Below are 8,092 nucleotides of genomic sequence, written 5' to 3'. Positions count from 1 at the left end.
GGCGATATCTTCATCACAGATATATATATATATATATATTTATTATTTTTATTATCACACTGGCCGATTCCCACCAAGGCAGGGTGGCCCGAAAAAGACAAACTTTCACCATCATTCACTCCATCACTGTCTTGCCAGAAGGGTGCTTTACACTACAGTTTTTAAACTGCAACATTAACACCCCTCCTTCAGAGTGCTGGCACTGTACTTCCCATCTCCAGGACTCAAGTCCGGCCTGCCGGTTTCCCTGAATCCCTTCATAAATGTTACTTTGCTCACACTCCAACAGCACGTCAAGTATTAAAAACCATTTGTCTCCATTCACTCCTATCAAACACGCTCACGCATGCCTGCTGGAAGTCCAAGCCCCTCGCACACAAAACCTCCTTTACCCCCTCCCTCCAACCTTTCCTAGGCCGACCCCTACCCCGCCTTCCTTCCACTACAGACTGATACACTCTTGAAGTCATTCTGTTTCGCTCCATTCTCTCTACATGTCCGAACCACCTCAACAACCCTTCCTCAGCCCTGTGGACAACAGTTTTGGTAATCCCGCACCTCCTCCTAACTTCCAAACTACGAATTCTCTGCATTATATTCACACCACACATTGCCCTCAGACATGACATCTCCACTGCCTCCAGCCTTCTCCTCGCTGCAACATTCATCACCCATGCTTCACACCCATATAAGAGCGTTGGTAAAACTATACTCATACATTCCCCTCTTTGCCTCCAAAATATATATATATATATATATATATATATATATATATATATATATATATATATATATATATATATATATATATATATATATATATATATATATGTTTTGTGGGCGAGGGGCTTGGACTTCCAGCAAGCGTGCATGAGCGTGTTAGATAGGAGTGAATGGAGACGAATGATACTTGGGACCTGACGATCTGTTGGAGTGTGAGCAGGGTAATATTTAGTGAAGGGATTCAGGGAAACCGGTTATTTTCATATAGTAGGACTTGAATCCTGGTAATGGGAAGTACAATGCCTGCACTTTAAAGGAGGGGTTTGGGATATTGGCAGTTTGGAGGGATATGTTGTGTATCTTTATACGTATATGCTTCTAAACTGTTGTATTCTGAGCACCTCTGCAAAAGCAGTGATAATGTGTGAGTGTGGTGAAAGTGTTGAATGATGATGAAAGTATTTTCTTTTTGGGGATTTTCTTTCTTTTTTGGGTCACCCTGCCTCGGTGGGAGACGACCAACTTGTTGAAAAAAAAAAAAATATATATATATAGATATCGTCATAAAAATTTCATTTCTGATGAGTATAGGATAGGCGGTCCAGAAAAATAGTATCAAGTAATAGTAACTCCAGCTCTGCTGGAAGGAAACCTTTGAAGCTGCCGTAGCTGCTGACCTCTTTATGGAACACTGGACGGTAACCTGATTGTCCCAGTGTAACCGAGTTATCCCGGTGTAACTGATTGTCAGGCAGTTGAGTTACTTGGCTGTTTTAATTTTTAAGGTTACAATCATAAGTGATTTCTACTGTATCGTACAGAGAGGCTTTAAATAATAATATGTTGAAAGAACCCCAGTGGAAAAAAAGTCACATCCTCTGACCTTTTTTGGGGGATTATCTTGGGTACTTTACACGTTTATTATTATGTGTGATAATTTGTGTAACTGTATTTATGTGTTCCTGTACCTAAAACTTATTTTCTTACTTATCTAATTTCTCCCAGCTCAGACACACACATTTCTGCACTATGTATTTCTACACTATGTATGCTGGAAAAGTGCAGGGAAACGTAACTATCCATTATTCCCACTATGTAACTATCATATAGAATAGGGTAGCAGCACACTGCTGACGTAGCTAATTTTTCTAAATGCCAAAAAAAAAAAAAAAAAAAATCTGCATCTGCCCGAGGAACTGGTAGCAATTAGAAGGAAATCTCCAGATTGTGGTGCCTTCACTGCCAGGAGACTAGCTTTGTCCTTTCCTGAAGCATTGGTGAGCATTGTGTTGGCGATTTTTTCCATGATCGGTTTGTACCAGTGGGACTGTTTGTGATCTTTGGGAGGACCTGGTCTACTGGAGGAGACTGCAAGGGTGTCCCACCTCATCGCTGCTTCAGTGAACCTGGGGTCTTGAGCTCCTACCACACTGCAACTTGCCAAGGAGTCGAACCCATGCTGCTTTCTCCTGCCTCATGGTGAGCGAAAACACATGACGGGACCACACAGTCCTCAAAAATGACGCATCAAGCTAAGCTAGGTGTTTTACCCGTCATCCGAGGACATACGGTGGTGTGGATGCTCTGAGCTCATTTCATTCTACTCCCTGTTTGGTGTACTAGCCCAACGAGCAGCATTTCATATTACTGTACCCATGAATTGCGAATTGCGAATTGTTACGCATAGCAATTCCCAAACAAGCGAAATTATTTACAAACATTATCTCTACGTCCACAGCAGGACTCGAACCTGCAAACTCTGCATCAGACTACACAGTACTTTATCCACAGACAGCCAGCCACTCCTGGCAAGCATACACAGATAGCCAGTCACACCTAAAATAAATGCACACACACACACACACACACACACACACACACACACACACACACACACACACACACACACACACACACACACACACACACACACACACACACACACACATACACAATTTTCAACACATTCCTTGAAACTGGGTAACTAACTGAGGTATGGAAGACGGCAAATGTTGTCCCCATTTTTAAGAAAGGAGACAGAAACGAGGAACTAAACTATAGACCAGTGTCACTGACGTGTATAGCATGCAGAGTCATTGAGAAGATTATCAGGAGAGTGGTGGAGCACCTGGAGTTTTATGACAAGGTAACAGAAGTAAGACACGAGATAGAGGGGTGGGTTGATTGCATTTTCATGGACTGCAAGAAGGCCTGCAACACAGTTCCTCATAAGAGATTTATGTAGAAGCTAGAGGATCAGGCACGCATAACAGAAAGGGTACTGCAATGGATCAAAGAATACCTGACAGGGAGGCAACAACGAGTTATGGTACGGGATGAGGGATCACAGTGGGCGCCTGTGACGAGCGGGGTCTCACAGGGGTCAGTTCTAGGACCAGTGCTATTTTTGGCATATGTTTACCTGGAGTTTTACCTGGAGAGGGTTTCGGGAGTCAACGCCCCCGCGACCCGGTCTGAGACTAGGCCTCATGGTGGATCAGGGTCTGATCAACCAGGCTGTTGCTGCTGGCCGCACGCAAGCTGACGTACGAACCACAGCCCGGTTGGTTAGGTACTGACTTTAGGTGCCTGTCCAGTGCCTTCTTGAAGACAGCCAGGGATCTATTGGTAATCCCCCTTATGTATGCTGGGAGGCAATTGAACAGTCTTGGGCCCCGGACACTTATTGTGTTGTCTCTCAGTATATTCGTGGCGCCCCTGCTTTTCATCGGGGGAATGTTGCATCTCCTGCCGAGTCTTTTGCTTTCATATGGAGAGATTTTCGTGTGAAAGTTTGGTACCAATCCCTCCAAGACCTTCCAAGTGTATATTATCATGTATCTCTTTCGCCTGCGTTCGAGGGAATACTGATCAAGGACCTTCACCCGTTCCCAGTAGTTTAGGTACCTTATCGCACTTATGTGTGCCGTGGAAGTTCTTTGTACACTCTCCAGATCCGCAATGTCGCCAGCCTTGAAGGGGGCCGTTAGTGTACAGCGGTATTCCAGCATAGAGAGCACAAGCGATTTGAAGAGAATCATCATGGGTTTGGCGTCCCTAGTTTTGAAGGTTCTCATTATGTGAATGACATGATGGAAGGGATAGACTCAGAAGTGTCCCTGTTCGCAGACGATGTGAAGTTAATGAGGAGAATTAAATCAGATGAGGATCAGGCAGGACTACAAAGAGACCTGAACAGGCTGGACGTGTGGTACAGCAACTATCTTCTTGAATCTAACCCCGCCAAATGAAAAATAATGAAGATTGGGGAAGGGCAAAGAAGACCGCAGACAGAATATGGGCTAGGAGGCCAAAGACTGCAAACCTCACTCAAGGAGAAAGATCTTGGGGTGAGTATAATACCGAGCACGTCTCCGGAAGCACATGTCAACCAGATAACTGCTGCATCATATGGGCGCCTGGCAAACCTGAGAATAGTATTCTGATACCTCAGTAAGGAATAGTTCAAGACTCTGTACATCGTGTACGACAGGTCCATACTGGAATATGCAGCACCAGTTTGGAACCCACACCTGGTCAAGCAGGTCAAGAAATTAGAGAAAGTGCAAAGGATTGCAACAAGGCTAGTTCCAGAGCTAAAGGGAATGTCCTTCGAAGAAAGGTTAAGGGAACTCGACCTGACCACACTGGAGGAGAGGAGAGATAGGGAAGACTTGATAACGACATACAAAATACTGCAAGGAATAGATAAGGTGGACAGAGACAGGATGTTCCAAAGATGGGACACAGAAACAAAGAGTCACAATTGGAAGTTGAAGACTCAGATGAGTCAAAGGGATGTTATGAAGTATTTCTTCAGTCATAGAGTTGTCAGAAAGTGGAACAGTCTGGCAAGTGATGTAGTGGAGGCAGGAACCATACATAGCTTTAAGATGAGGTATGATAAAGCTCATGGAGCAGGGAGAGAGAGGACCTAGTAGCGTTTAGTAAAGAGGCGGGGCCAGGAGCTGAGTCTCAATCTTTGCAACCACAAATAGGTGAGTACACACACACACACACACACATACACACGAACACAGAGGGGTGGGTAGATTGCATTTTCTTGGACTGCAAAAAGATTTTTGACACAGTTCCACACAAGAGAGAACCAGGCAGGGAATATAAAGAAGGCATTGCAATGAATCAGAGAATGCCTGACAGGGAGGCAACAACGAGGCATAGTACGTGACGAGGTGTCAGAGTGGGCGCCTGTGACGAGCGGGGTCCCACAGGGGTCAGTCCTAGGACCGGTGCTGTTTCTGGTATATGTAAACGACCTGACGGAAGGAATAGACTCAGAAGTGTCCTTGTTTCCAGAAGATGTGAAGTTAATGCGAAGAATTCAGTCAGACTAGGACCAGGCAGAACTACAAAGGGATCTGGACAGGCTGCAGGATTGGTCCAGAAAATGGTTCCTGGAGTTCAGCCTCACCAAGTGCAAAGTCATGAAGATTGAGGAAGGGCAAAGAAGACCGCTGACGGACTATAGTCTAGGAGGTCAGAGATTGCAAACCTCACTCAAGGAAAAGAATCTTGAGGTGAGTATAACACCGGGCACATCTGAGGAGCACATCAACCAAATAACTGCTGCAGCACATGGGCGCCTAGCAAACCTAAGAACAGCAGTCCGACATTTCAATAAGGAATCATCCAGGACCCTGTACACCGTGTACGTCAGGCCTATATATATTGGACTATGCGGCACCAGTTTGGAACCCCCACCTAGCCAAGCACGTAAGGAAATTAGAGATAGGGCAAAGGTTTGCAACAAGACTACTCCCGGAGCTAAGGGGTATGTCCTACGAGGAGAGGTTAAGGGAAATCGGCCTGACGACACTGCAGGACAGGATGAATAGGGGGGATATGATAACGACACATAAAATACTGAGAGGAATCGACATCTTGGATAGGGACAGGATGTTCCAGAGATGGGACACAGCAACAAGAGGTCACAGTTGGAAGTCGAACATTCAGATGAATCACAGGGATATTAAGAAGTATTTCTTCAGTCACAGAGTTGTCAGGAAATGGAATAGTCTCGGTAGTGATGTAGCGGAGGCAGGATCCATACATAGCTTTAAGAAGAGGTATGATAAAGCTCATGTAGAATTGAGAGTGACCTAGTAGCGACCAATGAGGAGGCTGGGCCAGGAGCTGTGCCTGCAACCACAACTAGGTGAGTACAACAATGTGAGTACTTGGCTACTTACTTCGTGTCCTGGGCGAGTCTCCAGTAAGGAGCCTCACCCACCCCCAGCCACTACCACTGTTGTTACCTGGCAGCATGTGAAGGAAGCTGGGATGGTGGGAGGTGGGGTGTGTAGCAGGCATGATGGTAGTGGGGAGTGGGGTGTGTAGAAGGCATGATGGCAGTGGGGAGTGGGGTGTATAGAAGGCATGATGGTAGTGGGGAGTGGGGTGTGTAGAAGGCATGATGGCAGTGGTGAGTGGGGTGTGTAGAAGGCATGATGGCAGTGGGGAGTGGGGTGTGTAGAAGGCATGATGGCAGTGGGGAGTGGGGTGTGTAGAAGGCATGATGGTAGTGGGGAGTGGGGTGTGTAGAAGGCATGATGGCAGTGGGGAGTGGGGTGTATAGAAGGCATGATGGTAGTGGGGAGTGGGGTGTGTAGAAGGCATGATGGCAGTGGTGAGTGGGGTGTGTAGAAGGCATGATGGCAGTGGGGAGTGGGGTGTGTAGAAGGCATGATGGCAGTGGGGAGTGGGGTGTGTAGAAGGCATGATGGCAGTGGGGAGTGGGGTGTGTAGAAGGCATGATGGTAGTGGGGAGTGGGGTGTGTAGAAGGCATGATGGTAGTGGGGAGTGGGGTGTGTAGAAGGCATGATGGTAGTGGGGAGTGGGGTGTGTAGAAGGCATGATGGTAGTGGGGAGTGGGGTGTGTAGAAGGCATGATGGTAGTGGGAAGTGGGGTGTGTAGAAGGCATGATGGTAGTGGGGAGTGGGGTGTGTAGAAGGCATGATGGTAGTGGGGAGTGGGGTGTGTAGAAGGCATGATGGTAGTGGGGAGTGGGGTGTGTAGAAGGCATGATGGTAGTGGGGAGTGATGGTGTGTAGAAGGCATGATGGTAGTGGGGAGTGGGGTGTGTAGAAGGCATGATGGTAGTGGGGAGTGATGGTGTGTAGAAGGCATGATGGTAGTGGGGAGTGGGGTGTGTAGAAGGCATGATGGTAGTGGGGAGTGGGGTGTGTAGAAGGCATGATGGTAGTGGGGAGTGATGGTGTGTAGAAGGCATGATGGTAGTGGGGAGTGGGGTGTGTAGAAGGCATGATGGTAGTGGGGAGTGGGGTGTGTAGAAGGCATGATGGCAGTGGGGAGTGATGGTGGGATGAAAGTGGAGTTGACTGGAGAGAGGTAGGAGGGAGGAAGAGATGCGGGGGATGAGAGTAGCAGCCTATCCTCTCGATAATAGGCCGTATTTTACTATTACTGAGATGTAGGGAAGATGGGCGGGCAGATGATGGGTGGTGGTGGAGAGTAGCGGAAGTGGAAAGGAGAGGAGTGTGAGGAAAGAAAGGAATAATAAAGGGAGCCTTGAAAGTGGTCGCCATATCTGGGAATTTATAATAATTTTAGATATCTGAGGTAAGCTCTAGACAAAAGTAGGTCAAGGTTACCTTACTGTTACACAAATAACCCGCACATAGAAGAGAGGAGCTTAGTAAATGGCCCAAGTAGGACCGAAACTTCTTTGTAAGCTCCTCTTTCCTATGTGCGGGTTATCTGTGTATTGTCCCAGTCACGGTATTGTGCCCATTTTTTTTTTTGTTACCTTACCGTTCGTCTGCGGCTTGCCCAGACAAACGGTTCTACTCTGCCGAAGCCAGGCTTTCCTGCCGACAACCCAACTTGCCTGGCTTTTGTTCATTTGTGGTCAGCGAGCCTGTCCGGCTCTCACAGTCTCGGTGATCTAGCATAACTCGTACGAAACCTTTGGGCTCCCTTTTGCGGATTTTCACGTCTGTTTCAGGAATATTGCTCAGTTGCTGGTAGAAGAAGCTGATACTGACAATTGCAGACATCTGGTCGTAGTAGACAAGGTAGCCTTGACCATGGCAGTGAACAGGCTGGCAAGAAAAGGTCACTGGACACTATATGTATCCAAGCGAGCACATATCTTGCATACCAATTTCCTCTTGGAGATAACATATACATATTCACTTAGCATTTCAATATGACTAAGCATGCATATATATATATATATATATATATATATATATATATATATATATATATATATATATATATATATATATATATATATATATATATATATATATATATATATGCATGCTTACTCATTACACTTGCTAAAGTCATATTAAGCCACGAGAAGATTCCCGATCTCCATT

This window comes from Cherax quadricarinatus, chromosome 29 (assembly GCF_038502225.1).
Source record: "Cherax quadricarinatus isolate ZL_2023a chromosome 29, ASM3850222v1, whole genome shotgun sequence".
In the NCBI taxonomy this organism is placed as follows: domain Eukaryota; kingdom Metazoa; phylum Arthropoda; class Malacostraca; order Decapoda; family Parastacidae; genus Cherax; species Cherax quadricarinatus.
The sequence above is the reverse complement of the archived record's forward strand: the minus strand, read 5'-3'. Positions refer to the sequence as shown.